This window comes from Pimephales promelas, chromosome 11, assembly GCF_988280905.1.
Source record: "Pimephales promelas chromosome 11, fPimPro1.hap1.1, whole genome shotgun sequence".
Taxonomy (NCBI): domain Eukaryota; kingdom Metazoa; phylum Chordata; class Actinopteri; order Cypriniformes; family Leuciscidae; genus Pimephales; species Pimephales promelas.
In genome coordinates this window covers 28,098,981-28,115,520 of record NC_142779.1, presented here as the reverse complement: position 1 = coordinate 28,115,520, position 16,540 = coordinate 28,098,981, and positions in this window count along the sequence as shown.

Sequence of the window (16,540 nt, the reverse complement as noted above, 5' to 3'; positions counted from 1 at the left end):
ATATACCACTTTTTCTAAAACTTTAGATAAAAATGGAAGCTTAGAAACTGGCCTGTAGTTGGACAAAACTGAGGAGTCCAAATTATGCTTTTTCAGGAGGGGCTGTACGATGGTCTTTTTAAAAGCACCCGGAACACACCCAGCTGAAAGTGACATGTTTATCAAATTTAAAATACAAGGCCCAACAGTGTCAATAACATCTTTAAAAAGCTTGGCTGGAAGGCTGTCTGATGAACAGGCCGAGGGTCTTAAGCTTTGGACCGTCTTTGACAACTCAGAGAAAGATATTGGCATAAAGTCTTCAAAAACAACTGAACATAAAGGTAAAATACTGGGATCTGGCGCCACACCAAGGGTTAAGGCCCGGATACTGGCCACTTTATCCATGAAGAATTTACGAAATCTGTCACACAGAAGGGCACTAGGAATGATGCCAGTATGTTCAGGGGGATTGATTATCCTATTTAAAACATTAAAAAGAACATGAGGTTTGTGACAGTTATTTTGTACAAGGTTTGATATATACTGAGTCTTTGCAGCCTTAGCAGCGTCTTGGTAGTTAGACAAACAGTCCCTTAAAATCCCCAGAGACACATGAAGTTTGTCTTTTTTCCATTTTCTCTCCGCACGGCGACATTCCCTTCTGAGAGCACGAGTAGTGTCATTGTGCCATGGTTCTCCATTTGAATTTGAGTGCCTGGGCATAAACGGTGCTATTGAGTCAAGGATTTCTGTGCACGTTGAGTCAAATAGAGTAACCAGATCATCAATGTCCAAATTTAAAAAAGAGGCACCCATGGATAATAAAGGAGAGTTGTTGAATGCTGCAGCAAAAAGGGAAGCCGTAGATGGATTTATAGCGCGCCGCTGACGCATGGGGACACACGCTTTACTTTGAGGGCATGGCAAGGAAACAGAAAACAGGACAGGCATATGGTCAGAATTACCTGCATCAGAAATAACCTTTATGGACAGATTTAGGCCATGGGACAAGACCAGGTCTAAAATATGTCCCTTGTTATGGGTCGGGCAGTTCACAGACTGACTAAGGTTAAACGAACCTAAGATGTTTAAAAAGTCCTTGACCAAAGGCTTAGAAATACAGCACACATGAATATTAAAATCAACAACAATTAAAAAATGATCATAGTTAAGAGCAATGCCTGCCACGAACGCCGAAAAATCCTTTATAAAATCCTTGTTGAATTTAGGAGGGCGGTAAATGAGCGCACATAATACTGGTAAGTTGAGGTTAAATTCGAAAAGTTGCAGCTCAAAGCTCTTGTATTGTTCACAAGGGATTTTCTTACAGTTTAGACTCGTTTTAAAAACTGTCGCTAGACCCCCCTCCTTTTCCCGTGGTTCGTGGAGAGCTAAAGAAAGAACATGCCGGAGGAAGAAGCTCTGAGAAGGGGAAGCACTCACCCGGTTTAACCCACGTCTCTGAAAGAAGCATGCAGTCAAGCTCCCGGAACACAAAGAAGTAGTTTAACATAAAAGTCTTGTTATGCAAGGATCTAGCATTGATCAGTGCCAACTGAAGAATAGTATCCTCCGTGCACGAAGATTTGGCTCGAGCCACTGACCGGAGATTCATTAGATCCACGCCGCGTTTGGCCGCTCGGGAATAGCGGGGAATGTACTCCTCCACCGGTGCGCGCAGCTGGTCCACAGTGATGACAGCTCCAGGGTGGATCGGGAGAAGCCACCGCTTCCTGGAGTCCGGGGGGGAAAGGACACCCGGTAAGGAACAGCTGCGTTGAAACCCCAGAGCATTTCTCCGTGTAGACCGCAGGTATGCTCTCTCTCTAGCAACCACGCCACCTCGCTTTCCCCGTCTTCTGGGGCGTTTCCTCCGCGGAGCAGCAGGTGTGCGTTGCAGGTGCGCCGGCAGGCCTGGGAGTAGAGGGGGGGTATATTCGAGGACTGGTCTCCATGAATATTACTTTTTTGAAATATAACATGTTGATCACGAATACAGAGAAGTGTCTGGCGATCATACACTAACAGAGCTGAGACATTTTGATAACTTAAAATAATAAACAGAACAAACAGGGTTCCAAACAGGACAGAGAGACACTGCGCCGTGCACACTGCTGGCGCCATGTTCCAATTGTGTTAACTGTGGGTTAATATATCGAGAGATTTACATCTCATGATGTCATTTCAGCCAGACAAATATTTGACCTACTGAACATGTGTCTGGCCCAAAAGTACTTGATCTTGAACTTTCCATACATACTCAAAAACTCCAACAAATGCTTCCTAAGCCATAGAGAAGTCCATATCTGACCTATTGAACTCATTTCTGGTCAAAGGTTCCTCAAAACGTTTTAAACAATATAAACTTATAGACTCCTGATGTTACATTAGCTATACATAGGTCAATTTTTGACCTCCAGAAACACATTTATGGCCCACGGGTATTTGATGTTTGGGTTAATATACCAAGAGCTTTACTTCTCATGATGTCATTTCAGCCAGAAAGATATTTGACCTACTGAACATATTTCTGGCCCCAAAGTACTTGACCTTTTACTTTCCATTCATACTCATAGACTCCAACAGATGTTTCCTAAGCCATAGAGAAGTCCATATCTGACCTATTGAACTCATTTCTGAGTTAAAACCCAACCCATTTCAGCAGGTATTATGAATTAATTTATTTTTTAAATTAGGAAGATAGCATGTATATTAACTCACCTGCCGCAGTGGCTGCAATAGTGTCACGAGACCAGTACAGGCGATTCTCCATTTCAAGCAGCGATTTTTTGCGCGATATAACAAGTAGGGCTGCGGGCACGTTTTCAAGTTATTCATTAACCGTTAACCGAGGCCCATCGGTTAATACTCGGTGCATAGTGTGCGCTGCAACCTCGAGATACAGAGTTAATTTTTTAACACCTTTAATAACTGATTGGACCCCATTTGAAACGAAATTAATTTATAGAAATAAAACGCAGCAAGTACGGAGCAGTTAAAGCCGCATTTCCATCACCCTTCAAACTGAAATTGCCAATTGAAAATAAGCAAAACGTCCATTTCACAAAAACTGCAAATAATAATAATAATAATAATAATAATAATAATAACTATCATCATCATTATTGTAACATTTTATTAGGCTGCATATGTAGAAGACACCTTTATCCAAAAAAGGAACAGAGCACAAATAAACACAATATTTTTGACGCATATCAGCATATATCCAGTGTGTGTGGAGCACGCACTGATGGCTGCGAGACGCCCATGTGAACACTTGCAGTTTCATTGCATTTCTTTCAGTGGAAACAACTTAAAATACTCTTTCATTTCTGGTCATACAGAAAATAATAATACATTATTCGCAAATACATTTATTTGCGTAAACTCACAATAACAAGAAAACGTTGTGCTTTAACAATTAATCAAGGCGCGCTTCATGATCTCCGTGAACTGAAGCGCGAGACCTGAAACCGCCACCGCATTCGAATTTGTTCGTTTTAAATTGGACATTTAAAGCTTTAGTCTACAGTAGATTAAAGCTTTAAATGTCCAATTTAAAACGAACAAATTCGAATCGAAAGCCAATATCTTCCGACTATGTAATTATGTAGCTAATTAATTTCTCTCTAAATGTGCATCCGGAGATCATTTAGAAAACAATAGTTTATTAATAAAAAATTAATGCCTCGTTATTTTATATTATTTTATTATCAGACACATTTATTATAGCCTATAAATCACCTATAATCCCCTTTCTGTAGGCTGTGGTTACGGCTCTTCTCGTTCAGCACTGCGGGGAAAATATCATTTCCAGGTTCTAATTTGGCCTCAGAAAACCAGTAAAATATATATTTTTTTCATATTAATTTGTCAAATATTTTAAATGTTTTAAAAGGGGCAAAAAAATCAAACAAATATCTGAAAATTCGTCGATATGTAGCCTATAGCCTATATATTTTTGCGAAGCATTTGGCATTTGGCCTACAGTTCAAATTAAACTGTTATGCAATTTTAAACGGTTAATCGGTTAAACATGGACACCCCTATGTGCATCTTGCTTCAGATCATAACGTTCCATAACACCGATAAACTCCGCCTTTTACCTTGAGCACGCCTCTAGCCCGAGCTGGCCCCCTCTGGCCCAAGGTATTCGACGGGCCAGAAATCCTGGCCGTTGGCCCTGAGGAAGCCCCGATCAAGCCCCGGAAGTGACAGTGGAAACGCGACTGGCCCTGGCATGCACTAGCATGGCCCGGCCCTGGCCCGGCAGTGGAAACGCGGCTAATGAATGCGTCATTGTACCCAAATGCACTTCCGAATGCGCCTCTGTCCATTTTAAACCAAACTGATGCCCATAGATGCACGTTTAGAAGAGTTTCAATTGCATGGGAGGGAGTAGCCAGCTAGCTCTCTGTTTTGTTTGAACATCAACAGAAGTGATGTTACCCCACCATCGCTGATACAACCTTTAACAGTCATGTTTTTGCTTCTTGAGAGAGAGAGAAAGTGTGTGTGTGTGTGTGTGTGTGTGTGTGTGTGCGTGTGTGGGGAGGGGAGGGCTGTTGTCTGTGTTTATATATGTGTGTGTGTGTGTGTGTGTGTGTGTGGTTGGCTGTGATTTTTCCTGCAAGTCCTTGTCTCTAAGTCCTTGTCTGTTACCATAACAATTTTGTATTGTTTTAAATGACAAAATATGCATATAACCCCCATCTTTTAAATGTATAGTTTGCTTTAAATAAAAGTAAGATTGTATTTGTAATTGAAGCTGAAAGAGTTTAAAATTCATGTGCTATATTTCAATGTATTTGTTTTCCTAAAAATTTTAAAACACTAACCTCATTCTCAGTCAAAGCGGGGGCTACATTTTTGCACGTCATGTTGGTACACTGGGAAACATATCCCGGGAGGGACATGCTACCAGATGCTTACCGAAGGAGGACTTGCAAATCCACATATGGCCGAACAGGACGCATATGAAGATCACTGGAGCACAACTGCAGGTGACTACTAGAATTTAACTCCAGGGGTGGCAGATGGCTTGCCAAGGGAAGACACATGCTCATAGAGGCTTACAGTGGATAATACACATGAGACAGTTACCATAGTCACCATAAACTGAAAATTTGGTCCATAAATCAAACACACTTGCATGTATTAATATGAAACTCGGTAAACATATGGATCTCATCGGTTCATATATACTTCACACTCTTACTTTTTACCCCAGCCCAACAGGAAGTTGGCTATTTAGGGTTGTTTGTAAAAAAACATGCAATGGAATAATTTAAAGTACTTCTCTAGAGAATTCAAAGAAATGCCACAAAACTCGATCAGCGTGAAGTCAAGACATTGAGGATAAAAAATTGCCAGGGGATTTTGGCCGTGGCGAGGAAACGAATTTATAGCGAGAAACGTGAAACAGGAAGTGTGTTATAACTTCAGCAGTCATGCAGAATAACCCTAAAGGCACCAAGGTGGCGGTGCCACCGGCTTTATATATATATATATATATATATATATATATATATAAATATAGCTGCGAGCAGCGATGAAGGGCCAAAGCTGGCGGTACCGCCACCCCGGTGCAGTTTGAAGCAAATCGGGGTTTGACAAAAGTGCGGTTTAGGTAACTAAAGGCACCGGGGTTGCGTTGCCACCGGCTTGGGCCCGCAATCGCTGCTCGCAGCTATATTTTATTCTTCTTCTTCTTTTTTTTTATATAAAAACTTTGACACAGGATTACCAAGGTACACTGGGAAACATATCCCGGGAGGGACATGCTACCAGATGCTTACCGAAGGAGGACTTGCAAATCCACATATGGCCGAACAGGACGCATATGGAGATCACTGGAGCACAACTGCAGGTGACTACTAGAATTTAACTCCAGGGGTGGCAGATGGCTTGCCAAGGGAAGACACATGCTCATAGAGGCTTACAGTGGATAATACACATGAGACAGTTACCATAGGGAAACGTGCACATGGAGGCACCTAGCCAGCAACCAGAGTAACAAGAGTGGTGCCCGCATCATCGGTGCTGGAGGACTCAAGGCTTCAATGGAAGACACTGAGGGAATATCGCACTTATCCAGTCTGAGGAGTGGAGTGGCAAGCAAGCGAAGACACCTAAGCGGGTCCAGTACTGGTGGAAGCGAGTACGTGAGAGGACACCTGCTCAATTCGCAGATTATAGAATCTTGCGAAGGTGTTGGGTGTCGCCCAGCCTGCAGCTCTGCAGATGTCTGTTAGCGAGGTGCCGTGCGCTAGAGCCCAAGAGGAGGCCACACTCTGAGTGGAATGGTCCGTCACACCAAGGGGGCACGGACGGCCTTGCTGCTGGTAAGACAAAGCAATGGCGTCTACTATCCAGTGAGTGGTGGGAACCTTGGGCACGTTTCCAGGCCGGGGTCTCAGGGTCACGTGAGAGTAAGCCGGCCCAAACTCCAGGCACGCTTCGTCAATGGAGAATGCGTGCAGGTCCCCCACCCTCTTGATGGAGGCCAATGCAACCAGGAGTGCTGTCTTCATGGACAGAAACTTTAACTCTACCGATTGCAAAGGCTCAAAGGGAGGCCTCTGCAGAGCACTTAGAACTACTGAGAGGTCCCAAGAGGGTACGAGGGGAGGACGAGGCGGATGTAGCCTCCTCGCTCCCCTCAGGAACCTGATGACCAGGTCGTGCTTCCCTAAGGACTTACCCTCTACTGCTTCATGAGAGGCGGCAATGGCCGCGACGTAAACCTTAAGGGTGGAGGGCGACAGCCTGCACTCCAACCCTTCTTGCAGGAAGGAAAGCACGACACTGATCGAACATCTCTGGGGGTCTTCTCCGCGAGAAGAGCACCAGCTGACGAAGAGGTTCCACTTCAACGCGTAAAGGTGTCTCGTGGACAACGCTCTAGCGGAAGTGATGGTTGCCGCCACCGCAGGTGGCAGCGAACTCAAACCTGCCTGTCTCCAGAGCTCGGGACGAGGGTGCCACAGAGTGTCTCTGAGTGAGTAGATCTTGTCTCAGAGGAATAGGCCAAGGAGGTGCTGTCACGAGGAGCATGAGTTCGGAGAACCATGTCTTGGTGGGCCAATAGGGGGCTACCAGCAAGACCTGCTCCTCGTCCGCCTTGATCTTGCACAACACATGTGCAAGAAGGCTCACTGGGGGAAACGCATACTTGCGTGGGCCCCGCGGCCAGCTGTGCGCCAGTTCATCTGTGCCGAGCGTACCGTCGGTCAGGGAATAAAACTGGGCGCAGTGGGATGAGTCCCGGGAGGCGAACAGATCTATCTGTGCCTTCCCGAACTGGTCCCAAATCAGCTGGACCGTCTGGGGATGGAGTCGCCATTCGCCGGAGATAGGGCGGATCCGTGACAGCTCGTCGGCTGCCAGGTTCTGGAATGTACACTGCACGAAGGGACCTCAGGTGCATGCCAGGTCTCCTGGAATGTACACTGCACGAAGGGACCTCAGGTGCTTCTGACTCCATAACAAGAGGTGGCGGGCGAGCTGCGACAACCGGCGTGAGCGTAGACCCCCCTGGTGGTTGATGTACGCTACTGCAGTCGTTTTGTCTGAACGGACAAGTACGTGTTGACCCCTGAGCAACGCTCGTCTGCTTCTGGGCAGTCGAGAACTGCTGGGCAAAGTCCTCGATTGCACCGCCGAAAAGGCCAACCTGAGATAACGGGGCGTCGAGTAGACGAGTCCGTTCGGCATCCCGTCTATCTGCGAGGTTAAGCCAGAGATGGCGCTCCTGGACCACGCTAGTGGCCATCACCTGACCAACGGAGCGAGCCGCCACCTTCGTTGCCCGGAGAGCAAGGTCTGTGGCCGCTCGCAGTTCGTTGAAGGCCGTTTGGTCAGTCCCCCTCTCGTGCATATCTCTGAGCAACTTGGCTTGGAAAAAGGAGGACAAAGGAGCCTTCCAAGAGCGTGTCAGCTCCGCATGCAACTCGGGGAAAAAGGTATTGGGGTCGGCTGTGGCCTTGCGGCGGCAGCCTTGCCCAAAAACCAATTATCCATCCGTGAGAGATCGGGGCAGGGTGGAGGGTTCCACTCTAACCCGATACTCACAGCGGCCCGAGAAAGCATGGCCGTTAACTCGGGATCAGACACGGGCAACGCTGGCACTCCCGAGGGAGGCAACGCAGCCGCATCCTCTTGAGTCTAGATCTCAGTGTAGAGATGGTCATGTTCCCACAGAAGGAACATGAGTCATCCACGAACGCTGCTGCTGCATGCTGAATGCCCAGGCCTACAGAGCAGCGATCGTGACCATCAGAAGATGACATGAATCGACCGCACCCAGAAAAACACGGGCGAGACATCTTTAAAAAGACGTGCCACGTGCAGCTCTTTCAATGAGAGGAGGAAATTCACTCTTTCAGCGCTGAGGCGACCAGGGAGAAGCGCAAAGTCTGGCAGACCACTGCTCAGATCGCAGGCGATGCAGAATCTCGCTGAGTAACGCCGTCACACCAACACTGAAGAGGACGCTCGTCTCGAAGAGTCTTTGGATCAGTGAAAATGGCTTTAGGAGTGAAGAGTTCTCTTGGCTCCGAAGCGAAAACATACTGCGGTTGCGTTCACTTCCTCCTTTTATACTCATGGAGTAGGGCGGAGTACGCTATGCAAATTTCCGCAGCCCCAAGGCATTGCATGCCATTGGCTCGTTGTTAAATACTCGAAGAGGATTGGCTTTCATGCGAAACCCCCATTCTCTCCGTCACTTCTGACGTAACTCGAAGTGACTACGAAAGGGAACTAGTTTAATTGTAGTGCATTGATAATAGTTTTATATAATTAGTTTATTAATTAGATTAACTTGGTCAATAAACTGAAAATTTGGTCCATAAATCAAACACACTTGCATGTATTAATATGAAACTCGGTAAACATATGGATCTCATCGGTTCATATATACTTCACACTCTTACTTTTTACCCCAGCCCAACAGGAAGTTGGCTATTTAGGGTTGTTTGTAAAAAAACATGCAATGGAATAATTTAAAGTACTTCTCTAGAGCAGTGTTTCCCAACCCTGTTCCTGGCGGCACACCAACACTGCGTGTTTTCTTTGTCTCCCTAATCAAACACACCCGATTCAACCCATCAGCTCATTAACCCAACTGATTATGAGCTGATGGGTTGAGTCAGGTGTGTTTGATAAGGGAGACAAAGAAAACACGCAGTGTTGGTGTGCCGCCAGGAACAGGGTTGGGAAACACTGCTCTAGAGAATTCAAAGAAATGCCACAAAACTCGATCAGCGTGAAGTCAAGACATTGAGGATAAAAAATTGCCAGGGGATTTTGGCCGTGGCGAGGAAACGAATTTATAGCGAGAAACGTGAAACAGGAAGTGTGTTATAACTTCAGCATACATTAACTGATCTTGATGAAACTTCAGCAGTGTGTTCGCTGTAAGAGGCCGATCACATTAATGTGACTATTGTGAGTCAAATTTATAGCGCCACCAACTGGCAGCAGGAAGTGTGTCAATTTCAAAATGCTTTGAAATCACCCTCTTATTTTTACCCAATTTGCTTCAAACTTCATCTGTATAATGTAAATACATAGCAGATGAAGACCGGTGAAAGGATTCTTGATATCTTTGATACTGTTGCCGTGGCAACGCTTCAAACTTTGAAATTATTTTAGGATGCTTTTGAGACCCTTAGCATGCTTGAAATTGCATGAAACTCGACAGACACATCACATTTATTAGCCAGTAGACACGTGCAAAGTTTCAGAAACGGGCGTGGTGAGGGCTCAGTAGCGCCACCTTTTGACAAAAGTGGGGTTGTTAGTTTTATCTACAGTTACAAAAATCGGTATGTATATTGTACTCCTCGAGCCGGACAACTTTCTAATTGACACTCATTAGCTAGGACCCACAGAAAGTCAGATATTTTTGTTTGAATGTAGAAAAAATCTCAGAATTTTGCCAGTCTCTCAGTGTCTCTCTGTGTGAGTGAGAGGAGGGGCGCCTGTCAGGTTAATTTTAACCCTTTATTTGCTGTGTTGAAACTTTGCACACGGATCAGAACCCATGGCCATCAGGGCCGGGCTCAAGCTGGTCATCGGGCTTGGCAGGGTGGCTCGACAGCGCCCCCTGGACTGGTATTAGAACATTTGTCCATAAATCAAACACACTTGCATGAATTAATATGAAACTCGGTACAATTATAGATTACATCAGGCCAAACAACTTTCGTGCTCTAACTTTTACGACAGTTCAAATGGAAGTTGGGAAATATGGGTTGTTTTAATAATTGTCCTAGGAGAAATACATCAAATTACAACGCATCTGTTTACCAATCATAACCAAACTCAGTGTGCATGAAGTCAAGACATTGAGGATGCTCAATTCCGGACGGATTTTTGATATCTCGAACGGTCTGGCCGTGGCGAGGAAATTAATTTTATGACTAAAAAAGGACACATAAAGTGTGTTATAACTTTGCTCATTTTACCTACAGTTACAAAACTTGCCACGTATATTGTTCTCGTCAAGCCGATCAACTTTCCAATTTAAAGTCATTTGCTCTGAGCAACAGAAAGTCAGATATTGCAGTTTGAATGGATTTATTTCCCCTGCGATTCACTCTCTCTCTCTCTCTCTCTCTCTCTCTCTCTCTCTCTCTCTCTCTCTCTCTCTCTCTCTCTCTCTCTGTGTGTGGGTGTGTGTGTCTGTGTGGGGAGGGGAGGGCTGTTGTCTGTGTTTGTGTGTGTGTGTGTGTGTGTGTGTGTGTGGCTGGCTGCGATTTTTCCTACAAGTCCTTGTCTCTAAGTCCTTGTCTTTTTGCATGACAATTTTGTATATTTTTTTAAAATGACAAAATAGGCATATAACCCCCATCTTTTAAATGTATAGTTTGCTTTAAATAAAAGTAAGATTGTATTTGTAATTGAAGCTGAATGAATTTAAAATTCATGTGCTATATTTCAATATATTTGTTTTCCTTAAGATTTTAAAACACTAACTTCATTCTTATCTGAATTACAAATATTTGTTTCTGTATAAAATAATACTCTGACTAAAAACACATTTGATGTTTCTTTTTGTATTTTTATTTACATGTATTTATGTGTGTGTTTGTGTGTGTGTATAAAGTGCAGGGTTTTTTTAGATAAAGTAGAATTTCTATAACTATGGGAGTGCTGCGTTTTTAAAACGCCGTAACGACTTGCTGAGTGTTTTTAATTTTTTTTATTTGGCTATAAAGTGCTGAACACATTTTTTTTTTTTACAGATTTACGAGAGTTAAAGAATGTAAAAATTTGGTTAAAACGGTCATCACTGTCACTTGTTACCAGACTGTCCAATCACAATGGACCACACATACCACACTGACCAACTGTCACAACATTCTTTCTGTACAACATCAAATAGCAGAGTAGATGGAAAAATAATATTTCTGGTCTCCGAACATACGTGTCTATATGACATTCATACTATACAAACATTTTTAGCATTATACAAATTATCAGGGAAATCAGTAAAAAGTAAACTGTGCCACGGATATTCTGTATAGCAACAAAGTGTCTCAACAAAACAACATGACATCATGATTTCTGCACTGCCAAAACATAATCGCTTACAGCTAGGCCTTTTCAGATTGCCATAGCATTTTCAGCTAGCTAAAACGCTTTGGTGGACACATGGCCTTAGATAGGCTGGATGTAAGGCCACATGTTATGACATTTGCTCACATATGTTTTGTAGGTAGAGTGTTTAGAAAATTGTGTAAGTTCAAACTTATAAAGAGCTGTTTATGGTTTTGGGATGTGCAAGAAGATACTTAATTGCTATTTGTGCAAAGCTTAGGGCACAATGATTTTGCCAAGTACATGTCCCTGTATCAACATAATTTTGTTGATCAAGGCACATAATTCCTGTTCATAAAAATAGTCCTATCTATCCCTAACCCTATCCCTAAAGTAGGAGGGACATTTTAATAACACTGATCTAGAAGCATGGTTGAAAGCCTTAACTTGGCATAACTTCAAACTTCAATTCTAATTTGTCGATATGAATGCTGTTCCAGGATCAATAAAGATGCTGAGCCAGGAACATGTTGTAGCCTACTTTGGCTATTTTTATAACAAACGTACAGGACTTGTACAATATTCAAATATTTAAAATAGCTATAATCAAATAAAATAAAAATTCAATATTGAAAATATTAAAAAATATTGTAATATTTTAAAAAAAATAAACGTATTTAAATACATAAATGAAAATTTAATTACATTTTTGGCTTAATATAAATTTATACAAAAGTCATTTTTAGTCTATAAATGATCTTTCTTAAAGATAAAACAATATATATAATTTTAACATTATAATTAATGAAATACAATTAAATGACTGACAATTAGTGAAGCTCTTGTGAGGAAATATTATTATTTTCACAATAAACTTTTTCAATTTTTATTTATTTATTATTTATTTTTTGCTTCAGCTTAGGCCTACTTATTTATTAGAGATAAGATCTCTATTTTCTTCGTAACAAAATATTTACTGCATGTGAAGTTGTCTTTGAAAAAAAAAATCAAACTGACGATTCGGGCCTTTAAATTTAAACGTAGCTGTAAAATTTGAAAAAGGCGCTGGAAACCAACGTCAGTTAGAGGGAGAAAAAAAAACAAAAACAAACCGACGATTGGCCCTTTAAATTTAAACCTAGCCGTGAAGCGCGAAAAAGGAGCTCAAAACCAAGCCAGAGGATTGTCAGTTTGAGGGAAGACGAATACTGCAAACAATCACCAAGGTAAGATATAATCGATACATTTATATTTTCTAGGGCTAGGCGATTGCTTCGTTATACCCATTGTTGTATGAGTTAATGGAATAACTTCTATACTTGAAGTAAGATCATTTTGGCAGTATAACTCTAAGCTAGAACTATTATGGTTCTCGAATGCAAAATGAACAAGTATCGATTGAATAGGGGCGCCAAAACTATTTACATTTGCTAATGTAGGCTACACTACCGGTCAAATGTTTCATGTTTTTAAACGAAGTCTTTTCTGCTCACCAAGGCTGCAATTATTTGATAAAAAAATACACCCCCCCCCCCCCCCCCAAAAAAAAAAAAAAAAAAATCTGTAATATTGTGACATATTATTACAATTTAAAACAGCGGTTTTCTATGTGAATATATATTGAAGTGTAATTTATTATCGAAGCTGAATTTACAGCATCATTACTCCAGTCTTCAGTATCACATGATCCTACAAAAATTATTATAATATGATGCTCAAGAATTATTTATGATTATTATCCATGTTGAAAACAGTTTTTTACATTTTTATTTCAGGTTTCTTTGATGAATAGAAAGTTCAAAAGAACAGAATTATTCTGAAATGGAAAGCTTTTGAAACATTAATCACTACCATTCAAAAGTATGGGGTCAGTAAGATTTAATTTTTTTTATTTTTTGGGGGAAAGAAATTAAAAAATACTATTATTCATCAACGATGAGTTAAATTGATCTAAAGTTACAGTAAAGACATTTCTAATGTTAGAAAAGATTATATTTTAAATAGATCATAGAAGTCATCATAGAAGTTTGGGGGAAAATGGTACACGACTGTTTTCAACATTGAAAATAATAATTTATGTTTTTTGAGCATAAAATCAGCATATTAGAATGATTTCTGAAGGATCATGTGTGATGTGACACTGAAAACTGATCTGTAATCAGCGACAGTAATGATGTTGAAAATTCAGCTTTCAAATTATATTTTAATATATATTAAAATAGAAAACAGTCATTTTAAATTGTAATTATATTTCACAATATTACTTTTTGTCATTTTGTTTTTTCATCAAATGAAGCAGCCTTGGTGAGCAGAAGAGACTTCATTTAACTGATCTAAAACTTTTGACCGGTAGTGTCTGTGCTCCGATCTTGCCAATCTTCAGTCAGTTCTGCATGGTGAAAATATTTAACTCTTGCTTTTTTTGGCACAACAATGAAAAATGTATAAAAGCCCAGTGTAATATTTCATTCATGTACATTGGGCATACAATAATACTGCACTATAGTTGTATTACTTTTTGAAAGCACAAATTACTACATGCTTTTTATTACAATAACAGCTTTTATGAGATGATTACAAAGTAACAATAGCCTAATAGATATTATTGAGCAAGTTGGTTCAGGTATTATTACTTTGTATTTCACATTTTTAGTATACCCTAGTCATTTTAAAATGAGTTTTTCTGCTTTGTTTTTATTTATTTATTTTTTATTTACTGTTTTGAGTCAGGATGCTTTTCACCTTAATAACATATGTCGATGTGATTTGCTACAGAAAATTGCTGGTGGGATTATATTTAAACTCCTCTGAAACAAGAAAACATATCTATACAAATACATGTTCCTAGTCACCCTGGTTTGCTAAAAAAAGGTTAAACTTGTGCCTTTTTGGCAAAAACAAACAAAAGAAACAAAAAGTGTCCTTGTCCGAAATGTGTCCTTGTTGCCTTGGGCCAAAATGTTCTTTAGAGTGGCACTGGCAAAGTATGCAATGCTTGTCTTCCTGTTAATTGTGTCCTAAGATTTTAAAAGTTGTCATCCTTGCATTTACAATGTTATATATTTTTAGGAACTGTCAGAACCAATAGACTGACAGCTACGGCCACCGATCAAGAAATTGAAACATTTATTAAAAAATGGCTTCATCTGTCAAGTGACCAAGACGGAGGGAGAAGAGAAAGCAAGAAACGGAGGAGGTCCCAAGACACCTGTAAGTCAGCTACATTGTGTTTTTGCCATGTGTATAATACCATGGTCTGTCTGAATACTTGATTATGGCCCTAGAATATTTTAGTTTTATTTTTTTCCCAAATTCTGTTTTTTCCATTTTCATTTTTGCTAATTCCGTTTTTTCATTTTCCATGTTTGAGAATTCAGTTTTTTGACCCTTACCTGTTATTTTAGTCATAAAAAGAGGGTGCTTGTAATGTTAATAATTAAAATGTACACAAATAAAATAGGAATGACCTTTTAACATTTATTGAGGTAACAGACATTGACTCTTACTCTTCAGCAGAAATACTGCATGATGCAACATAACACTAAACTCTAAGTTTAAGTAACAATAAAATATGGTTATGAGCTTTAAAATGTCCAGTAAAAAAATTATATATAATATAATATAATTATACAAATCAAAAGTTGTAATTGTTAACATTAGTTAATGCATTGTGAACTAACATGAACAAACAGTGAATGACTGAAACATTAAAAAAGGGGTAACACTTTACAATAAGGTTCATTAGTTAACAATAGTTAATGTATTAACTAACATGAACTAACCATGAGCAATACATTTGTAACAGTATTTGTTAATCTTCGTTGATGTTAGTTATTAAAAAATTAAGCTGTTCATTCTTTGTTCATGTTAGTTCACAGCACATTAACTAATGTTAACAAGATTTTAATAAAGTATTAGTAAATATTGAAATTAACGTTTACAAACATTAATAAATGCTGTATAAGCGATGTTCATCATTAGTTCATTAGTTAACTAATGTAGTTAACTAATATTAACTAATGAACCTTATTGTAAAGTGTTACCAAAAATGGTTAATAAATAATGCACTTCATGTTAGTTAATACTAGTTAATACATTAATTAATGTTAACAATTAAGGCCTTGAGTAGGGTTGGGTATCGATAATCGAGTATCGATTGGAACCGAGACTAACTTTTCGTTTTTCCCGGAATCGTTCAAAAGTTAAAATTTCGATTCCTACTTTCGATATTCACAGTCCGCCGAGCGGAAGAAGAAACCGCTGAACAACATCAACGAAGAAGCGTCTACCGGAAGTGTTGGCAAAAACACGCGAGTCGAACATGAGTACCTTACGTCGGCAATCCAAAGTGTGGCTTCACTTTTCTAAAAATAACGAAATCTCGGCAAAATGCAAAATTTGTCACAAAAGGAGTATTTTTACAGAAGGAGTATTTCCTTCAGAAAGGATTATTTCCTTCAGAAAGGCCGTTGGTTAGCAAGGTTAGCTAAACTTTTTTGACCCTGCCTCTTAAAAGAATCAAGAATCGTTAGGAACCGGAATCGAAACAAGGAATCGGAATCAGAATCGTTCAAATTCAAACGATACCAAACCCTAGCCTTGAGGCCTCATTATACTTCTGCGTCGGACCTACGCCGAAGCTTCTATGCTGTAGGAAACGTGTTGGTTTTCATTTATACTTTAGCGTCATTGTCCGCGTTGACGTGCAATTACTCTTGTAGAGGGAGCATGTGAAATCCGAGGTAGCAGTCCTGGCAGACAAATCACAGCTCTTGCATTTCTTTAGAGTTGACACGTTGTTACATTTTTGGAGAGGTGCACGTCAGGGTACGCCGAAGGGTACGTGCGCTACACACAGCCTACAACGTAGCTATGGCATGAGTTCGACGAAGAAGTATAAATAGCCCTTTAGATTTACCAAACTGTTTAATGCACTGATAGTGTTATGCGGGTAAGGAGGACCCAACAGTGAGGTAACAGAAACAGAGTCTTTAATGAAACGTGAACCCAG